General features: G+C 36.2%; 1 protein-coding gene and 1 non-coding gene across 3 annotated transcripts in view; both read left to right on the forward strand.

Annotated features, from left to right (window-relative positions):
* Lsamp (limbic system associated membrane protein) overlaps positions 1-23,475 on the forward strand; it is a 2,127,334-nt gene that overhangs the window by 326,355 nt on the left and 1,777,504 nt on the right. The gene's annotated exons all lie outside the window — the stretch shown is intronic.
* On the forward strand, positions 8,670-8,776 carry LOC121821846 (U6 spliceosomal RNA). The gene has a single exon (XR_006062723.2). It is a non-coding gene; the product is annotated as a U6 spliceosomal RNA (small nuclear RNA).

A 23,475-nucleotide genomic window follows, 5' to 3' on the forward strand; every position in this document is an offset into this window, starting at 1 on the left:
CTTGGAAACAATCTCTCCCTTCTTACATCCTTGGAAATAGAGCTTGAAGGACCTCAGGAATTGAATCAGTTAAGTCTTGTGGGAGAATGAATGTGATATTGTTATGCCCCTGGGCATCATGTGAGCCTCCATTTGTGTTATAGTCCCAGGTCTGTCATAGAAACAAACTTGATGTCACATACCCTATTTGGTTACCAAAGAGAAGCACACCTGTCAGTTACTTTCAATTCCAATTATAATTTTAAACAGTTTGATACTCGTTTCTCCTAGCTCCCTCAAAACCTGCAGAACAAGGAACACCAGTGGCTGCTTGCTTCTGATCTCTCTGAAGCAGGGTCACCCGATACCAGTAGCCCACATGAACTCCCATCCCTGGGTAGACTTAGCAGGTAGTCATTTCTTCTCTTAGATTCCATTAAAATGTGTATGCTTCTGACTGGGGCTCTAAGCTGCTACTCTTATTGATGTCGTTTCAGAATTGGGAAAATTAAATAAGCATAAAGTAATGCAATGTTTGATGCAAGATCACACAGTATCATTTAGGAAGTATCTAATGAATGATCGCCTCCATCTTGCCCATCTTTCCTCTCAGGCCAGTCCTTAGATATCAGCTGGTAAACAAGAGTACCCCACACCTGGTTTGAAGTGATGGTTTTTGCTTGTTTGTTTTCCTCTTCTAATCTTTCCCTGGCATCCTCCTGTACTTACTTTATGAAGCGACAGAGGAAACTGAAGGAGCTTTTCATCAGGTCCTGTAGCAATCTGCTCTAACACTTTGCTCAGCTCCAAACCTGGTGCTATGACCCACCCGGCTTTTCTTGTGCTTAATTCTTGGTTTCACTGCTCAGTTCCCACCACATACACCATTTCCCCGAAGTGCAGCCGTTCCATCTCTGTCACCAGGCTTTTAGTCAAATGAATGTAAAACACTTAACCAGGAGACCTGGCCTGAGTTGGTGCAAAATGTCAGACCTCATTTGCTTAAAAAGTAAAAACAAAGTCATCTCTCTGTTTATCTGTAGCTTTCCACAGACAATGGCAGTTGCTGATTTTAATCTATTGCGATAAAGTGCTTAGCCTTTCTCACACATGAATGCAGAACTGAGAGCAAAGAAAGCCGAGCAGCCTTGGCCATGGCTGAACTAAAGGCACAAAGGCTTGTCTTCTCAGAGAGAAGTCCTTTGCGAGTCCTTATTCTCTGTCCTTCCTGCTCCCAACGAGTTGAGAGAGATTTAGATACAGGAGTGCAGCTTTTATTTTTCTGCTTCAAATCAGCATGCAGGGTGTGACACACACACACACACACACACACACACACACACACACACACACACACACACACAAACATGGGTGCATTTTGGATTTTCATGTGCAACAGCTTCATTCAGGACAATATAGGGAGAGAAGGATGCCCTGTAGCCCTGGCTATGTTTGGAAACTCCCAGTGATGGGAGGAGATTGTATCCAGAGGCAAATATTTAGAAAGTACTACTACATCACACACATTTCTCTGTTGATTTCTTAGGCAGCCTTTGCATTAACAAATTTGAACAGTTGGATAACTTAGTGAGGTGCTAGTGAGAAAAGAATGAAACCCTCTCTCTGTCCCCCACATTGCACTATTTATTAGGGGGTCAATTTTTTTTTATATTCCTGTATTAGTAAAATTATGAATATACTTCCTAATTTTATTTCAAATACCATCCCACTAATCTGTTTCCAGCTTGTCTGTGTACATACACACATGCCTGCATATACATACAAAACTTAAGTCAGCAGGCAGAATGGATAGAAATGTAATATAAAGTGGAAGGAGGCTGATCCTCACATCTCTATTCATTTCTCCCAGCATTAACTGCTGAGGTATTGACAATGGATTTGTGCTCAGCTTGAGTCAGTCACATATTTCATTGGAACTGACAGGTTACCATCTACCTATTGGCATCCTGCTGGTATCACAGGTGACACACTTGTAAAGCTGCTGCATGCTGGCCAGGTTTAAGATGAATGTTTTTGGGAGAGATTTTCCTAAAAGGCTATTAAATTGCTACATGTAGGAAATACAGTTTACTTTAAGCCCTGGAGAAAAAAGAAGTCCTAAGACAGCTCTAGCATAAAGAACAAGCAGGGACATAGAATTCATCCCTATCTGACTAATAAAAGTTACTTTCTATTTAAATGTTTATTATTTTGGCAGTTTTGTTTATTTATACAATATATCATCATAGTTACTATTGCTTGCCTCCTCTAATCCTCTTCTACCCCTTCTGACTCTCCTTTATGTTCCAAATCAGTCACTTTCCTGCATTCATGCTTGTGTGTGTGCATGTGTGTATGTGTTCTGATCTAATGCATTTAGCTACAACTGTTGTGTGTTTATGATTACAAGAGCCTCATATGTCTAAAAGAGTGTTTCCTAACACTCCTGCCCATCCTCCAGCCCTTACTCTTTTAGCTTCCTTCTATGTGTTGTTCCTTCGGCTTTGAAGGGGGTGATACAAATGTCCTCTTTAAATCCGAACACTCAACCTTTGCTTATTCTCAGCACTGACTAGTTACTAGATATGACATTTTCGTAATAAAATATAGACCACCTTTACACAATTAGGAAGATATGAATATTGCTGAAGGATGTGTCAATTCAATCTAATCATTCAATGTCCTTTACTATGTAAATTTCGAATTGAATCTAATTTATAGTTGTATAATCTCTGCCATGCTAATCAGGGTCATTCAGGTTCTGGTCAAAGAATACAATTCAAAAAAATTAGTTAGTGATTACCTGCTATGGTCTTTGAGACCTTATTTTTAGTTAAGTCTTCTTTAATATTTCAGGTAAGTTAAATATTTGCTGTGGGATTGGGGGGAGTGTATGTGTATGTCAACAAAACTATGGTAATACTTTAAGATGGTTATGGTTACAGTTTTTGAAACACATATTTTGATCATTTCAATATTACTGCCATAAAGGATCACAGAAATACTCCAGAAGTTCAGAAGAAGCAATTCTATCCAATTTGGAATCTAGAGAGACCATTTTATGTGACCACTGAATGCTGGCTCAAAATAGCTAAAGTAATTTCCTTAGGTAGAATTGAGTCCTTGTTTTATAGTTATCAACAACAACAGAAGAGCCATCAAGATAAAGAAGATTCTGGGTCATTTTCTAAGAGTCTGTAGTTTTATTTAGCTGGAATTTCAGGCATGCTGCTTCAATTCACTGTCATGTAGGGTCTTAAGTGTCAGGTAAAGTAATTAGGATGTAATTGAAAGTCCTGAGTGGCTAATGATGGTTTTTAAGCCTAGGATAATAAGATAATAGCTGCATTCTAGAAGATTAATCTGTCAGCAGTGTGTAGAAGGAAGAAGACCAAGTATTTCAGGTAAAGACAATGTGTCTCAACTATCATAAGAGTGGTGCAGAAGGACATCTGTTCTACAGATAAATTACCCCACTGCTATGACATCCTGAATGTGGCTTAAAATTGAAGCGAGAAATAGTGATAGCAAATTAACTGGCAAGAGAAAATGTGAAGGAAAATATAGACAAGAAAGAATAGTTCTCTTGGGCTGTTTGAGGGAAGGCTACTTAAGACACCTACAGATAAGTATAGTCCTCACCCTTCATCAAGGAAACTTCTCTTTGCAACAGGAAGAGACCATTACATAAAACCACAACCAACCAATTAAACTGCAGAGTTGTGGAGCCTGGTACTAATGTCTACAACATATCTCCTGTACTCAAGTTTCAGGTATCGTTTCAGAAGAAGGGGCAGAAAGATAATAAAAGTCATAGGATTAGGGAGTTTTCTGTGATATTATGTCTCCTAGGAGAGTCAGAAGCTATACCCATACAGTCTTACCAAGATGACTGTCTAAATATCAGTTGCATAAGGACAACAATGGATATAGTAATGTGGACAAGGGAAAGCCCATGAGGCTTCAACCCTACACACAGAATTATAGACAACCAATGAGTGCTGAGATCAGAAGAAATAGCCTTCTCCGAGGAAGAAAACAGTAACTGGTTAAACAATATCAAGTGGTCTGCCCTATATAAAAATCCATACAAGTGTGTATTGTGCAGAGTAAGCAGGTCATACCTATGTATTTAAAAATATATAGCCAGGTGGTAGTGGCGCATGCCTTTAATCTCAGCACCTGGGAGGCAGAGGCAGGCGGATCTCTGTGAGTTCGAGGCCAGCCTGGGCTACCAAGTGAGTTCCAGGAAAGGCGCAAAGCTATACAGAGAAACCCTGTCTTGAAAAACAAACAAACAAAATAAAAGAATATGTACATAACAATATCTAGTGAAAATAAAGGTCATGAACTTCAAAGAGAGCAAGATGGGTTTATGGAAGGATTTGGAGGGAAGAACAGGAAGGGGAAAATGATATAAATGTATTATAATCTCAAATAACGCCTGGCAGCTGTGGCACACAACTTTAATCCCAGCACCCCGGAGGCATTGCCAGGCAGATCTCTGTGAGTTCAAGGCCAGCCTGGTCTACAGAGTAAGATCCAGGACAAGCACTAAAACTGCACAGAGAAACCCTGTCTCAAAATATCAAATCATCATCATCATCATCATCTCAAATAAAATATTATTTTTAAAAGCATCCTGGACAGAGATGCATAGAATAGTTTGGCAAGACTAAAGTACTTCAAATCATGGGAGAAAAATTAAATTTAGTGAAGAATAGGACCTTGTGACAAGTAGTAGGCTGGGGGAACAGTAACTATGGTAGTGGTAAGAGATTTGTAGATAATGAATGAATTCACCCTTTAGACCAGAATAGAAATAATAGTTTATTGAGTCTAACCCAAGAGATCAGCAAACTGGATAGCACCTAGAATAAAACCTGCAGCTTAGGGCAATGGCTAAGGTGGGGATGGGGATCTCTGTTTCTCATTTGAGAGAAATAATTTTATAGTTAGGCAGTGAGAGTGAGTGAGTGTTGTTCCCTGTGCTATAGTTTATACCATATAGAGAAATACAGTCCGGCTTAGCTAGTGTGTAGTTCTGGGAAGTACATGTCCTTTCCAGTTGTGTAAGCTCTTCTGTGCTAATCGGGGTCATGGAAATCATCAAAGAATCTGATTGTGGGATGCCTGGTTCAGTTCTGTAATGGATGGTTACAGCATCCAAAGGCCAGCAGTTTGGATTTCTGGGGCATGCTGATGAAAATTCCCTGTTGAGATGAGCTCCATTTCTAGCCTCTTACTAATGGCATTCTGCCAACATGACAGACTTCAGGGAGAAGACACTTTCATGGAGTGAAGAAGTATTAGGCCTTGGTGAAGCTATCACAAGGGACTTGATTCTCAGACCAAAACAAATACTTCAAGGCACTGTTCTAGTTACTCAAGAACACTAAAATAAGTACATAAATATATAATAAACAACAACAACAAAAAAAAAACAGTGTAAGCAAAAAAGTTCAAAGATGAAGGTGGTAAAAAAAATTAAGGAGATTAAAGAGTATAGGAGCTGCCTCTGGCTCTACAAGTAATTGGATTGGATTGTCAGTCTTCCAGGAGACTTCCAAGAATGTAGCTTTTAAGTGGAGATCATGAGTACAGTTGTCATCAGGAGTGACTAAGGAGAGAAATCCCAGGCAGTTCATGCAGAGTGCCTCACAGTGGAGAAGAGGATCAGTTTGGAGTCTAAAGACACAGAAACTGTATGTGTTTCTTACTTTTCTTTGTTTCTATCTGTTAAATTCCTTGTTAATTTTTGGAACCAAGGAAGATTTGGATCTGCGAGAGGAATCGTGAAAATGGGAAGATTGAAATCAGGAAGACCCTGGAGTAAGAAAAGGGGAGAAGGTGGGAAAGGTTGAGTGGAAGTAGAGGGAAATTTAAGAATTTAAAGAGGTTAATGGAACAGTCTCAGTGAGAGCATTACTTGGTTCTAAAAATAAAATATAAATTTGTTTGTTTCCTGTTTTTTTTTATTTACTGTCTTATTTAGATAGATTTTCCCATATGTACTCTAGGGTGGTCTGAAAGTCTGAACCAAGACTGGTCTTGAACACACAGCAATCCTTCTGCCTCAGTCTCTGAAGTACTGAGATTACATGAGCGTGCTGTCATTTCCAATTCTTTAATTTTCACTTGTTACTATGGAAAGGTGACGTAGATACAGATGGTGTCATGTTGGAGAAGAAGTTCAATGTTACTTTCATCAGAGTATCTTTTGACCTAGGGAAAAGACCTTGAAGACCAAAGATCCCCAAAGCAGGAGAGGAGAGTGCAAACAGAGAATGGCAGGAGGAGAGCTGAAACACCAAGTAACCCTTGTCTGTTCTTTCATTTTGCCTAGGGCCAGCTGTGCTCAGAAATCTCTCAGTCTGTGTTCTTAATTCAGCCTGGGAAATCAATGTGCCATATCATATTGACAACACTGAGCAGGGCAGGTTTATTCCCATCACTTCAACTGTCACAGGCTTGGACCCACAGAGGGGCCTTCCCTTCAGTCCAACCACAGAAAATATAATTACAAGTAAATCTGAGCAAACATCAGTGATGCATTTTAAAAATATAGCAAAGTTTCCACCCTATACAAATAAAAAAGTGACTCACAAACATTTACCCAGAAAGGAAAGAGGAGACAAAAACATGGAGTGACCTGGGAGGAGTCTGAGAGAAACAGGTCCTTCTATTTTTGAAGAAGCAATCTTTTTTGACAGGGAGGCCAGGGTTTTTACTGCTACTGAGTTTTGAGCTAATTGAAAAGGGAATTTCCTCCATTTCTGCCTCAGGTAAAAATAGGAATTGTTGATGGCAGGAATATCTATGTATTAATTCAGAGATTTTACTTGTAAACTTATGCTATCAGAATAGAGTGGCTTCAACATTTTTGAAGGAGGCTGTTGTATGAGTCATGGTTCCCTGGAAAAGCACAACCAAAGAAAATACATAAATATAAAAGAAGATCATTAATCTGGGAATTGCCTCTCATGAATCTGGAGGGTTAGTAGTTTCAAGATACCCGTCTGCAAGATGGGAAAACAGGAAAGCTGGTGGTGTCAGTCACCATGAAGCCAAAATTCTGAGAAGCTGAGGTCAGCGTTCCAGTCTTGGAGTCAGGTTGATGAAAACATGGAGGCTTTAGGTCAATAGAGAGCAGAACAAGATGAAGGATTTAGAACAAGAACAGAAGAGGGTGTATTTATTATTATTATTATTATTATTATTATTATTATATCTGTACATTCACTTGACCACCCATATTGATCTTGCTATTTTCAGCTTACTGGCTCAAGTACTAAAATCTTGGGGAAACCCACAAAAACATGCCTATCAATATTTCTTTACAATTCCTGTGAGCTCCTTGTTTTGTGCTAACACAAAGGTAATCATCATGACTGTACAGAGAAACACTGAAGATGATGAAGGTGGTCTGAACAAGTTTGTCTAACTTTGTGCTTAGGAAAAGATAGGTTAATAATATTAGACATCTGAACCTTGCTTGACTAAGCTAAGTTTTACCTGAGGACTATTTTTTATAATCAGCTTTTGCAAAGATACAAGATCTCATTTATAATATTTGTTAGCATGGCAAAGCCAACTAACATTGAAGAACTCAATGTAAGAAAATGTCGTCAACTGTACTCTAAGTCTTTGGATAATGTTGACCACTGCAACCCCAGAGAACATTAGATGACTCTTAAATGAGTAATAGAAAAATGATATTACAACTAACAGAGTTGCAAAGAACAAGATATTTTCTGTTTGAGTCTGACATTTAAAAGATCTGGATGTATATTCTCTGCCTTTCCAGTCATGTTTTCTGCAGAACAATAAATGAGCTTTTGGAGGAATCATTACCCAAATTATCTATGATCTTTTTAATCTCTATGTGTCAGCAATGGCATGTATATTTCTCTGTAGGTACAGAAAATAGATAAAATTATATCATACAAATTTACAGTACATGGCATGGGCTGGGTAGTCCAACAAGGGCTGTCTGTACACTTGAGAGACTGAGAATTTGGTATCTTCTGGGTCTGTGTAGCTCGATGGCTCAGTAGTCTCAATCTGATACTGAAACCTGGCAGAGTCCTGGAGAGTGGATGGTTTTAATCCACTTTGGAAGGTTGCAGAAGCTGAAGCTGAATCCTGGTGGCAACAAAGGATCATAGCACTGCTCTTGCCTCAGGTCTCTTTAAATGTGGGCTGTTGTCGAAAGCTAGTGCCCACTCTGGGGGATCTTCTTTCCCCTTTAGGTAATTGTCCCAGGAAATGCCTTCACAGACCAGAGGCATGCTTCTAAGTGGATTCCAGATATACTCAAGTGGACAACAAAGATTAACCATGACAAGTAAGAAGCAAACACACTACCCTCTTCAGCTACATGAAAACCAGTGGCATAGCTGACACCTTCACTAACCCTCCGTATTCAGGCTAGAATGGAAGAGAGTCCTTGGGATGAGGATGAGTCAGTGTTTGTGATGAGCTTGTTTGCCTCTGTTGTCCATGCTAGCCATTATTAGGAATGCTCACATATGTGCTATAATGTCTGCTCTATATACTGGGAAAAATCTCTCACTACAGAAGGCTCACAGACTAAATGGGCTCATCTGGACAACTATTCTTAACCCTATCTCCATCAATTTTTTTTTAAAAAATAAATAAATAATTGGATTTGTAAGAATAGATCAGTAGTGCTCGCTTCGGCAGCACATACACTAAAATTAGAACGATACAGAGAAGATTAGCATGGCCCCTGCACAAGGATGACACGCAAATTCATGAAGCGTTCCATATTTTTTTTAAAAAAAAGAATAGATCAGTAGATAAGAGTACATGCTGCTCTTGGAAAAGACCCATATTTTCTCCTAGTGTTTATCACTGCCCATGACTCCAGTTCCGTGGGATCTGATGCCATATTCTGGACACTGAGGGTACCTGCACGCACACATGCATATTCTTACACACTAACAGAAACATCTATGCATTATTTATATTTAAAGGTTTTCTTCTTAATATTTTAAAAATTTTAATTAAAACATAATTACATCATTCCACAACCACCCCTTCCCTTTCCATGTGATTATTCAGAAACCTTGTGGGTAGTGTTACACTGGTCTTTGGTTAGTAACCATGTCCTTAGAATTCAGGATTGGTTCAAATAAGCACCCAATTGGTAAGAATCAGCCTGTCTCATGAATGGACTTGGGAACCTCAATTACAAATGAATGATCTTGATTTCAGATCTAGAGAGCACATCAACTCAACAAAGATTGGTCATGACCAGCCTTCTCCTACCACTTTGAATGCCCAAGCCCTAGGAAGGTCAGCCAGCCTTCAAAAAGCACTTAGGAAACATTTTATCTATAGATCACATGTCTGGCAAAATGAAGACATGAGACCATTTCAAAAACAAAAAACCAGGCAAATGGTGCATGTTTGAAATCCTTACACTATGGAGGTAGAGGCAGGCATATTCTTATGAGTTTTAAGCCAGCATGCTCTACATAGAGATTTCTAATCCATCCAGGGCTATATAGTCAGAATCTCTCTCTCTCTCAAAAAAGTTAAAATATAAAAAATATGAGTTTAATGAATTGAAGTTGATGTAAATCACTTAAATAATTAAGCTGATACTTTAAGAAATCAAAAAATATATAGAGTTTTGTCTTATTTTGTATAAATCAGACAAATATCACTAAGGAAATAATTTGTTCCTTTTTGGCTTCCATATAACTTATTTTTTAAAGTTTTGCCACTTGCATATTAAATATGTATTATATTCAGCATATTTCATATTTTTAAAATGCTACATTTTAAATTATGGGAATTTATAAAATTGTGGGTTTTTTTCTGGCTGAATCAAATTTGTGATTATTTTTTAAAATATAATAATCATTTTGAAAATACTACCACAGAATGTGGTATATAGGTATAAAAGCAATCATGATTTATTCCATGCATGACTTAATATTTTTGTGAGACTTCTCATGGGAGAGCTGAGGTTGAGTTTTTGTAAAGATAATTGAAGGAAAGCTAATTTCTCTATTAGTGATTTTTTTTATACCATCTTCTGTAAGAATCTGAACTCAGTGATTCTAAATATTCCCTTAAAGCCACAATAAATGCAGGACATTGTCTCCAAGCTTTTAGCCTTCTTGTTGTCAGTTATCAGCTCTGGGAAAGGGTATAGTTCAAAACAAGAATTCAAAGATCTCTAACAGAAATAGAAACTGTCTAATTGGTTTGTATGTTTCTCCCCATCCTTTTTCAAAATAAAAATGCTGCTCTACCTGGCCCAGGGTCTTTAACTTCATAACTTGTGAATGTCTGGATTTAAAAAGCTAAATTTCAACACCATCTGTAAGACTTAAATCCTAAGAGATACATTGTCTCAGCTGCTGAGGCCAGACTCAACCTCAGCTGCCAAATGCAAGACTGAGGGAAGAATGTAAACAGCTTGATTGAGGGTGGCTCAGGCAGCACCTGTGGTTTTGACAGCTTTTGCTACAGCTTGAGGAGGAAACAGGTTGCCTGTTTGTTCTTCAAGAGCACTTCTGGCATCCAGGTATTATGCGGGCACACACTGCCAGCTGTGAAGGATGCAGCTTCCTTGTCACTTCAGAGAATGATGCTCCTGCAGGAAGATGCCTCTAGCTTTTTCATCCGGGGACACTGGGCAATAAAGGCACAAAGGATCAAATGCAAAGCCCTTGGAGGCAAAGGTGTCTGAGGAAAAGCTCATTTCACAAGTTTGCCTCAAAACTTGAGGATGGTCCAGTAGGTTACAAAGGAACACTTCATTATAGGATTCTTTCCAAGATGTGAGCCTCTTGATGAATAAATAGGCTAATGAGAACAATACTAGGAAACTCATGTGCAGCAGATTCAGACTGCCTGTGTCTTCATATGTCTTCATCAAAAAAGAAGGGTAGAATAGAAGAATAAAAAGAATAATCAGGGTAGCATGTCAGTGCCAACACACAGTAAGTTCAGAGAAATATCACTGTGTCATCTTCATAATTGAAAGCCTTTAACTGTGACGATTTACTTCATAGGCGAGGACTACTGCATAGATCACAAGACTTAGATGAGATTACGAACACATATGTCTTCATGCATGCAGAGTTCTTAATCAACATCTTTAAAATACATACATATTATTGTTATTGGTTGGTGGGTTTTGCTGTTGTTGTTGTTATTGTCTCATCTTGTTTTGATATTAAGACTGACTCTCAAGCGCAACTTGGCTTTTATTTAACTCATTATGTAGCCCAGGCTGCCCTCAAATTTATGACAACCCTCCTTTCAGAGCCTTTCTGGTGCCAGAATTACAGGCATAAGCCAGCACATCAAACTTAAATTATGCCTTATGGCAATTATTAAACAAATCATAGAATTTTAGTAGTTAACATAATACAATTTAATAGATATACATAGTTAAATATTGTTATTTAATCAAAAAAGGAGATTAGTAGCACAAATTTTCACTTATGTTTCTGAGTTTATTTTTTAAATATGGAGTTAAGAACTAGAGAAATACCATATGTTGTTTTAGAAGAATTAAATTTCAATTTTTTATTTCAAATCAATAGCAAAAAGAAAATTATTTAGTAAATTTTATGTGAGTCAGATACTAATAGGCAGAATTTTTAAATCTCTAATGGATATTGAAGTCTAAATATACATAAGCAAAGATAGATGAAAACATAAAACATAAACATAAAATGTAGTCATAAGGAACATTGGAGGAAATAAGGAGAAAATATTTTAGAGCCTTGAATATGAAAGCCTGTTTCCAAATGTATCATAAGAATGAAATAAATAAAGAAAAGGATGTATAAAGATGGTGATGAAAGTTCACAGAACTGTCTCTACAAAAAAAGTAGAAACGTGGCTACATCCTGAGTATGTTTACACAGAAGACAAAACAGTTTGGAATGTTTCTGCCATAAAGAAATGGTAACCACTTGAGTTGGTAGATATGTTTATATTTATTTCATTATTCTACACTGTGTGTATATATGGAATATCATAATATACTTACTATAGTAACATGTACAATTTTTATAAATCAGTTTTTAAAAAACTAAGTTTTAAAAGCATCATGGTAAGTTTAAATGTAAAAAAGAAATGTTTGTAGTAATATTAGGGATAAAAGTTTGGAAGTATAATATATAAAATTACTCTAATTACTCTACTTCCATTGCATGATGCCTTCCCAGATATTGAGCAAAACTTTTAGAAAAAAAAAACTAGAAGATGATAAATAGGCAGTAGGAAAATGAAGAAATAAAGTGGCACATGAGCACAGGTCATAAATGAACACCAATATAGAGACAGAGTGGGAGAAGAGAGAATAATTGACTAAAGATGGTAGAGAGAGAGAGAGAGAGAAAGAAGGGAGATAGAGCATCAAAGAGAAGAAAAAAATAAAACACTGTTTACACAACAAATTGGATAAAGATTGCTAGAATGAGCTGCTCTTCTCATTCATTCACATTATATTCTATTAACTGTATATATATTTAACCTGGAGGCATTATTCCTGGAAAGCCACTCTGGCTAATGTTGTAGCTATAAACATACTCATGGGCGAATGTTTATAAAAGGCATTATAATAAAACAAACATCCAAATTGTTCATCAAGCTATTACTTAATTAACTAATAGCTCAGATTATAATTGAGTTTTAAAATGGCAATGGCATCCTGGTATAGTATTTGCTTATTTTAGAACATTCCCCCAAATACATTGCTGAGAATAAAAAGAGAGGTTCCAGAATAACACACTGGACTTCTTCATAGCAGTATATGCTTATGAATTTGAATCACTACATTACATGCGAATCTACCAGAGAAAATTAATAGTGGGAATTTCTAGGCAGGAACATTTAATTAAATGTGTCATTTTACAATTACATGTTGCTGTATGATGTGCTCTTTAATGGATGTATATCATTTTCACAAATGAATGAGACACTTTCAAATAATTAAAAATCATTTTATCAAGTTTTGTTTTGATCCATTTCTTTTTCTTATTCTTTTTTAACCATTGTGCATTTCACCTTAAGTAAATGATATATTGTCTGGCTGCTATTTTTCTAGCAACAATTGATCAGGTGTTCTGTGGCCTGAAGGGGAGCTCTTGTCATAATTTTTCTGTATTTACTGGTTGTTTATTCTCTCTACAGATGATTCATTTAATCTATAATTCCAATATGCTTAGCATATCTCCTAAGATTTGACAATCAACTTTATAATTACTTTCATTATTATACAAAATTGTGAAAACTGCTTGGTCAATAAATGGGGTTATAAATAAACAGTTCTCAACCTCTTCTTTACAGCAACTCAAAAATGCTTCCATTTGGGTTGGAACACGTCTCAAAAAACACGAAAAGCCTCTAAACAAAATTAAGTTAATTCACTCTTTAGGGAAGTGCTTCTACAGACCATTTGAAGGCAGGGGGAACCAATTTAAATAAATTATCAGATAGTCATTTTATCCAGACGAGTGCTACTAATTACAATCAGTTTCCTCTATTCATTAAAACTCGTCCAGCAAGCATGGATCAACTCTGTCAGCAGTCACTATACTTGCTTGAAAGCTTTATCACAACACTTCTTTAAATATATTACATAGTTTAGGCTTTTGCTAATTTAGAGTCTTTTCTACGCATCCCTGAAAAGTGTCTATTTTTTTCATGGTCCTTCCTTTTTAATGTTATTTAGTTCTTGAACTTATATCATACCATTTCTTCTCTACTATATTACATACCAGTACTATACCAAAAAATCAAATGGAATCATGACCAATCATTGTCAAAGCACCACAGCATCCTACCTTCTTTTCTTTTCTCCATACACTGCTTGTTTATTTTATAGTAGGAGTTGTTTCTGTAAAAGCTGTATGAACTATGGTGATCACAGCAAATGGTCCCTTTGTCTAAGCATTTTTTGTTGTTGTTGCTATTCTAGTTCTTGAGCCTACTTGTTATAGTAAGGTCTCTCAGCCATAGACCTGAAGAAAGCCACAAGCTTCTACTTCACAGGTCAAAGTGGGTCCTGTGCCTCCACAATCCTTTGCTCCCATCTGGTGTTATAAAGTTAAAGCAGCTATAATTTTGTGAGAAGGGGAATGTGATTGTATATTATTAAACAGAGTGGAGGGAATTCTATGCATTTACACTTCCATCTTTAGCATCTGACACAGTGCTTATCACATTACAAATACTCACTCAACATTTATTGACTCTAGGATATGTTCTATTGCTCAGCATTTCAATAAAGAAGGATAACATGGGAGTGGAGCAATGATGGTCTGTCTTGATTTATTTAAAGACGTTTCTAGAGCCCTGGCCCTATCTGTTGCTTAAGTGGCAACAACATTATAAATTTTAAAACTTGAAGATTCACTGGGAATTCTTTTATCTACTTAGCAATTAATTTAAATCTACTGTAATTAATTTCTGAGAAACCTGCAAAAGACTGTTAGCTGGTGTTCCTAAAATAGTGGCTCCTAACTTGGGATGCTGGGTGGAACATACCAGCCTGTATCAGCCAGATATGCTGCCCTGGAAGATAGCCCTGGCAAGTATCCACACATAAATAAACTATTTCCAATTTTTGGTAAAAAATAATAATAATAATTAAGTTCAGCTTTAAATGCATCCAAAATTCATTGTCTAATGGTCCACAGAAATAAATAATTCCATTTTATATTAATAAAGAGTAGGTTCAGCAAGAGTTCAGAGCAGTGTTGTAATAAGCAGGCATTGATAATTTTGTTGTAAACTAGGAGCTGCACTACTTCATGGACAGAATTTACTAAAATATGATCCTGCATAGGAAGCCATTGGCAGGTGAACATCCTCTTTAGAGACATGGGCCTAGCCTGCACTCATTGGAGTATATTGCCTAGCATCCCATCAACAGAGAGATTGAGATTTTCAACTTTCTTCTCAAAGATTGAATGGTTCCTTGAAAGTGGTTGACCTCTCTACCTTTCAGGAACTTCCTGTAGCAGTGAAGTTTTCTACGGTTTGGCCTCTGGCTCAGCTATGACATAACTTCTATGTCATCTAGCAAAAGTGAAAACTTGTCATCTCCCTTCCTGAACACCACTCTACTTAAACTTCTGCTTTCTCTCTCATCACATACCCATAACAGGAGATACAGTTGTACAGTCACAAATTGACACGTCATCCCTACTTTCATGTTAAGTTATTGTTAGCTATCCAGGGGCTTCCTTTAGCTTTTCTTCAACTTGAAATCTACATGATTATCTGGATTTTCAAATAAGTGATGACATTGAAGAGTGTTAACTTTCAGGTTGTATTTTCTTATGGCTTATCCCTTCCTATCTCAGAAGACACAATAGGTAATCTGCCTACGAGACCACCTTGCCAAGACATGGCTTCTTAGAAGAGGACTTCCTTGAGGGTTGGACATCATTATAATGTCTTGGTCATTCTTTCCGACTGAGGGTGAAATTTAGGACACATGAAGAGCTCTCCTTAACCAGTTTCCTCTCAGTTCTTCACTTTCATTTCTAAAATCTCAGTCACTAAAATGCCCCAAAATTCCAGATTATTCCTTTGCTCCTCCCCATAGCTAATCATACTCACTAGAAGGAGATATAGGACAGGATATTGTAAGTCAGTGTAATGAGTGAGTGAACAAAATAATTACATCCAAGGAACCCTCAAATTAGTCAGTTTTAGTTAATAAATTGGAAGCCTAGAGTTCTCAGGTAAAAGGGAAACAATGTTCAATGTAATATGTCTATACCCAATTTTTGAATCAGTTGAAAATAGTACTTTTTATATTCTAATCAATATAATCATAGCTATGAGACAGTTTATTTTTACAGTTTGTCAATATAACATTCACTTTGTGGACATTTTAAATTCTAGTAGTGTCCATGTAATGCCTTTATAATATTAAATTTAATATTTAAATATGCAATAAAATAAAGAAATTGTGTAATTAGAAAAATACATTCATCACATTACTTTCATTTGAACAAGTCAGACTATAAAGCCATTATTAAAGAATTTCCTTCAAAATGGAAGGAGAAACAGCTGAGATAATTTCACCAAGGCAATAGGAAAGTCAGCAAGGTAGTAACAAATGTCTCCACATTTCCCCACTAAGATCTGGATTACATATCTAAATGATGGTGAGAAATTCAGTTGTTTGGCTGTTATATATTTTCCCTCTATTTTCATTTTCAGAATAAAGGAAACAGAATTTGATTTGATGTTAGAAATTCTGATCCATCCAGCCTTCTGCCTTTCCATTAGTATCCATCAACAAAACATTTCTTTACCTAGACTCTTGTCCTAATTTTTCCTAAGCTTGGTTTTAGTACTACCCTAATTCCCAAATGTTACTGAAACTCTTCTACATTAGATCTATTCCAGAATACAGAAGAAATCCTCATGAATTCCAGATGTGTAAGTCACCCTGGCAACAGTAGATTCAGTCTACTTCCTCACTATTACAATTAAGAGGATATGAGCAAGAATCATCTTACAAAAATTTCTGTGCTCTTTACCAAAAATGGCTGTATAACCCCGGGGTTTTGCTCAAGTAGGTATTGCAGATAAAGAAGTCTCTGGTAATTTCCAGCAATTATACTTTGCTAAATGAGCAGAACTGCAGAGCAGGTAGGTAAGAAGCCTCTTGGTCATTTCAGCATTTTACACACATATATTTCTTCCTTGAATGTGTAGAAGTGAGTTAAGCTTAGGAACAATCCTGGAAAGAGTACTAGAAAAATGGAGGCCCCTTGTAACTGTCATTACTTGGCTCCAGTCTATTTTTAAGCACCAACCTTCCTTCCTTCCTCTACTCAAACACTTAACCCTAGAGTATTTACCTTATAAATAGTTACTTGAATCTTAATATGGCCCAAGAACTGCATCAAAGGCTTTAATATATGAATCCATTCAAGCTTAAAAACAATTAGAGAAAAGCATACTAATAGCTTGCCTAAGGATAAACATTGAAAAATAGGCATAATAAGAAATTGAAATGCAGGGAAACTATGCTTGCCCACTACATAGATTTTTGCCAGTATATTCTGCACACTGAGGACAGACAACAGCTTGTATCAAATGAACAATATCAAATTCTATTTTAAACCCTTTCAAAAATGGACATAGCTAATTTTGATTTTTTTCAATCAAACCAAATCATAAAGGCATTGTATTATCCAGTGAAATTGCAAAGTTTCATGCTGTTGGAGAATATATTTGTCACTGGGGATCTATGCCAGCCCCTTGATAATGATGAGGATAGGCATTTCTGAGCCATCTTGGCATCTTCCACATTGCTCAGCATCTAAATGGCAGTTGGGTGTCTTGCTGAACTCTATCCAGCTGGCAAACTAAATCTTAGTTATAATTCAGAAATTTTGTCTGCCTAAATATAATTCAAATTCATGGCCAGACATTCTCCTAGAAAGCCAAACAATGAATAATATGGGAGATACCTGCTTAGAAAGACCACAGAAACTGGAAGCAAGTGGTTTAATTTTAACTGGAGCAACTCCTAATTAGTTCTATAGTATTGACAGTAATTTTCATTCACAGATCTCAGTTACTGCATGTGCAGATGGAGATTTTGTATGTACCACAACTGTTTTATCTACAACACTCAATGGCCCAGTAAATTAATGAGAGAGTATCACATGTCTATAGTCAAATGGTCATGATATTATATTGAAGATTCCATATGTAGATGAGTCAGAATAAGATGAATAACTTAACCTTTAATATTCTAAAATTATTGTAGGACTTCCACAATATTAAATTCATCTTTTATTTTCAGGCTTTTTAGAAACATCCACAAATCCAACCAAACACAGAAACCTGTCCTCCTAGAAAGCCTAGAGGGAAAATGTGGTTCAATTCCTTTATTAAGTCTAGAGAAACCGTTAACACTGTTTTGGGATGCTTGAGTTATTATTCTTTTGCAAGGAAAATAAAATCCTGTGGGCTTTATCCCTTTCCTGTTGGTGGGAAAATTTTCTGAGACTAAAAGTTATAGGAGAACCTGAATTGTTCACTGGGGGTGTAAATATTGTAAAAACCATTGTAAAATATGTCACTATACATAACTGGAGTATCTAGAGTAATTGCTGTTTTGGTGGTTGTTTCTATAGTCAATGATCCCACAGGCATGTCACTTATGTAGTAGAATAAAGTCATGTGCTGTTGAAGAGGCACATGAATACAAGAAGATTGCTATCCCTCCAGGAGATGTTTTGTGTGACCACAGTCAGTCAAGAGAATATTTGTTCTCTCTTCCACTCCTGGATACTCAGTAGGAAATGCATAGAAGTAGTGATTTTGAGTATCAACAAAGAAGCTTCCCCCTTATCATTCCCCTTATCATTCGATACAGTTTTGCATCCTGATAGCTCAGTTCCTTTAGCATTAAATGCATCTGATGAATTGAACTGTTACGAGGTCTGTTGCCTGAGTGTGTTGCTCTGTCTGCCAACACCTGTTTCCACATTTGGATGAGAGTAATACATTATTGTGAAAATTAAATTTGATAACTTGGTAGGATGTCTTTTCCAGTGACTTCCATAGAAAAATTCCATGGCATGCATTTGTGTCTTTCCTTGTATCTCTCTACAAGCGGAACTTGAATAAGTTCTTTTTAGATTACTGAAACTTTGATAACTAAATAATATATGTATAGCATATTGAAGAAAAATATAAAATGCTGATTGTTAAAATGTATTTTTACTATTACTGAAGGAGCTGTCAAAATTGTTGAATTATTGAAATTTTTACTAATATTTATACCTACCATACAAAACACACACACTCAAACACACACACACATACACACACACACACTACCCATTCTCAGGCATAGACTCTAAAACTAGAAGAATCTCAAGACAAATAAAACCAGTTCAAGCTGGCTACATGTAAACCTTAACCCTTGCTTACTTCTGAGGTTGTTTACATTTTATTGTTTTCTTTTTCCCCTTCTCTGCTTCCCCTTCCACATCCTTCTCTTTACTACCCTATCCACTTTCTTTTTTGTTACCCTCCCTTTACTTTTCCTTCCTTCTCCTCTCTCCCCTCCCTTTACCATCTCACTTTGCCCCATCTTCTTCAAAATTGTGCGTTAGGCACATATCATAAACTAGTCACTGTGTTTACTTCTAGGAATGGCAAGGATTCCCATCATAAAAGAGGTCAGAGGTCAGCAATGAAGAAACAGATGCATGTGTCAATAATGACATCACCTTAAAACAAATGGTGATGAAAGTATGTGAAAGTCTCCAAGAGGCTTTATAAATAGTCTATCTTCATTCCCAATTTAGGGTCCCAGTGTCTGCCTCTTCTTGACACAGCCTTTGATGTACTTTCCTTTGGGGGTAGAATTTCATCATTGGCATCTAGTTTACCACCAGGATGCCATTTATCCAAGTATTCATTAAATACAGTATTGTAGTAGGCATTGTTATTCACTGACTCGCATGTAGAAAACCTGTGTGTATGTGTGTGTGTGTGTGTCTGTGTGTGTGTATCTGTGTATTTTGGATGACCATGCTCTATTAAGAACTAAGATTGAATATACTGAGTTGCTTAAGATAAGATGATTTCAAAATCAATATCAAAATTGTAGTCATTCCTTAAAAGACAGATAAATTGAGAAACTCATGTAGAGAGGGGATAACTGAATGCATGAACTAAGAGGGAAATGTACAGCTATTTTATAAGAAAAGACATTATTTTTTAAAAAAATCAACATTAGGTAAAAGTCATGAATAAAAGATAATAGCTCTAATTTTGAATTATTCTAATTAGAAATACGTTTAGAGCTTATTCATTTTTATCAATTTTAATTTTCATTTACTAGTTGAATGTAGTGTTGATATTTACTTGGATTTAAGACTTATGTGAAAGTCAGTGATCACCATAATTATTTCCTTCGGAGTATCAATCATGCAATTGAGAACGTTTCTGAAATCATTGGCTATCAAAGGAATGGAATATAGTCAGTAAAAACTGAAAAATAAAATCAGTGAGTACCTAGCATCTGATACATCAGATGGTATAAGCATCCTCTAATTACATGGTTATACATGACAAAGTAAAAAGCAAAGAAGCTTGGATCCATGCCAGCTTTCACATTAACTCATTGAGACGATTGTCACACCAGAGACTTGGCAATGTCCTTCGAGTAGTCTTTAATTGAAATCCACAGACTTGACATGAAGCAGAGGAAGGTTAAAACATTACTGAGACACAGCACTTCAGTGACATGCCTCTTCTCTTTGCTGCTTTCTAAAGATCTTGAAGTAAGAGCATCCCCAGGGTGCTTTTAGATTTCTCTGTCCTCACTCCACCTTGGAGGCCACCATTCCCCTCCAGAGATCCCACATCTGCAGTAACACCTTCAGTGGCAAGATGATATCAGCCTGTGTCTTACACAGATGTCTTAGCAAGAACAAGAAGATGCCTGCTTTTACTGCTAATTTCAGAAGACTGAAAAGACAGAAAACTATTTTGCGCTTTTAGAAATGGGTCCCTGGGCATGTTTACTTATAAACCTGTTATAAATGACTATAGGTTTGTAGATTTTTTAAAGTCTCATTCAGCCAATTATAAAAGTCCTTTGTGATAGGAACATCAATGGGTATAATGTATTTCATTTCTTACATGAGAAATTATTTCAATTATATCCTTACTCTTCTGACTACTTTACATCTTCCTTATTAATACTTTTAGTGTTTTTCATATATTTTCTTTATTGTACAAATAACAATTATTTGAGAAAAGATCTCACTATGTAGGTCTAGTTGCGTGAATTCAATATTTAGATCATCCTGCTCTTGATTTTACAGGTATATACACCTGTCTCTGCCTTCTGAGTGAAGATTAACAGCATGTACCACCATGCCCAGCAACAATTTTATATTACAAATTTTATAACATTTGCTGTCTTCCTCCTCAGCATGTAAGCTCCACCAGGAGAGAGTATATATCTCATTTAATCATATTTTCAACATCTGTCCCAGAGCCTGGCACGGAGTAGTTCTACCACAAATTAGAGAAAGAATTAAGTGAGAAAAGGAGGAGTCTGTGTTTACTATGAGTAAGAAGGGGCTGGGCTAGTTAGTCATGGTGCTCTATCTTATGGTAAAGACTGTAGGCCAAGTCACCTGATTTCATAAAGCTGCAGTCTACCTTAAGCATGGTGGGACAGAAGAAGGTCATACCTAAACAACTATATGACATATGATATGTGCTAAATTGGGAGTGAATAAAGTGATACAGAAAGAGACAAATTCTGTTATTTATAACATACATTTAGTGGGATAATACACATGAGCTAGCACAAATAATGAATTTTGTAAAGTGACTATTATTTAGGTAGTATATTATGAGATATATATTATAATATATTATATTCATATACTTTAAAACTGACATATGAAATGCACAATTTAGCAGAATTCTAGTCTCCCTATACAAATGTCAAGACTGGATATTTCAAAATATTCATACAATGAAACAATTGTAACTATCCCGATAATGAGGAACTATTCCAACTTTAAACATCTTTCTGCTTTCAGAAAGAAAATCAAATTCTACTTAGAATGGCACTAATGAGCAATTTTTAACATGTGTAACTTGTATCAAGATGATAGATTTTTACTTGAACCCAACCCTACTTGTGGGGGATCGTCAAAGTCTGTAATCTCTTTTCGCTTAACTCATCTAAACAGGAAAAAATTATTTTATAGAATATATAAATATATATATATATGTATATATATATACACACATATATATTTGTAGCATATATAACTTAAATTATATTATACATATTCTATGTATTATATACATTATATATATGCTATGTACATTTCATACATGTATGTATTACATATATACTATACCTTTATACATATTATGTAATAGTCTTTGGCACAACTAAGTGCATAATGAATATGATTTTGATAACAACAATTGTCTTAGAGAGCCCATTATCCTCAGAGGATTCTAAAGTGATTAAGCTACAGGTAAAAAGCAAAACCATGTATCCTTTTGTGTTTTGCTGGTTCTGTTTCATACAGTATCCATCTAGTTCCCTGGCTTTTTTTCAGTTTTCCTAAACACACTTTTTTAAATGTTTTGGCTGAGTTAAACATAATCCATGAATAAAGAAAAATAATAAGTTCACTGTTCATCCTGATAAGAGTAACTTCCAAAGATAAAAATGACTGCAGTAATGAAGTTGACGTGCCCATGGAAGCAGCTTAATATGTTACAAAAGGTATGACTGGAGTGCATTGGTGATGATCGAGTGATATTCTATCCGGAAAGATACCTCAGCAGAACTATTCAACTCAAACTATTTCTTCATTTGGTATATGCTATGAACCATGTCAGGAAAAGGATCCAAGTTTCAACAGAAAAAAACTAAGCTTGTGAATTATAAAGACAATAAGCCTTTACAGCTGTGTGGAGAGTTAATCGTCTCTCACATATGTTGTACTGGGAAACCTAATCTCTATGTGTCTAATATGAATCTTACATAGCTTCCATATCTTCCAACCATTACCCTCTCTTAAGTAATCACTATATTGTCTAAAACTGTAATTGTATTTATTCATGACTTGAAGCATTAGTTTTCTTTTAAATTTCCTTATCTCTACCTATATCTTCTCAACTCATCTTGTGTATTTAGCTCTTATCTTTGGAGATGGTGTATGTCCTATGTTTCCTATTTACAAAGCCACAGACTCTAGAAGTCATCATATCCATCACTAAGACCATTGAAAAGCTTTGACTCTCTTGTCCCTCCCACCTGCATCCAGAAATGTTGCCTAATGTGGTCATTTGTTTATGCCAACTTACTGTTGAAGCAAATTCTGGAGATTTCATATGGCACACAGGAAAGAGAAAACAACTACATTTGTGTTTGCTATCAGCATTCTCCAAAGGTCAGCTCTAATTAATCGTTCTTTCTATTTCCCACTGTAAATGTCTCTCTTCTTTCCTATTTGCTCAAGGGTTTTGTTGAAATGAATTGGAAGACATTGACATGTTTCTTAATAGGAAAAGATCTAACATGCATTTTAAGGGGTTTCATGGCCCTCGAATTTCAGAAGGAACTGAGAGCTGAAAGTGTGTGCACTCTGTCAGTCAGAGATGGGATGCAGTTAGAGAATGAGCAAAGGAAACAGTGTAAAGCACTGTACCAAGACTGAGAAAGATTGGGCATATCTACGCTAAGAAGCCAGACACATTGTGTAAAATGGCAGAATAACAACAGCTGCACCAGAAGACTTTCCCATTTCCCTATCCCCAAGAGGAAACCTGGGATAAATTCACATTTATACCACTCTCATAGGGCAGTAGCCAACAAACCACATCTCCAGTGACATTATCTGACTCAAAGTCACAGTGGAGAAAGTGTTAATAAAGATATAATCAAATCAAACTAAATTTTAAAGC

The sequence above is a fragment of the Peromyscus maniculatus genome, chromosome 12 (assembly GCF_049852395.1).
Source record: "Peromyscus maniculatus bairdii isolate BWxNUB_F1_BW_parent chromosome 12, HU_Pman_BW_mat_3.1, whole genome shotgun sequence".
Classification (NCBI taxonomy): domain Eukaryota; kingdom Metazoa; phylum Chordata; class Mammalia; order Rodentia; family Cricetidae; genus Peromyscus; species Peromyscus maniculatus.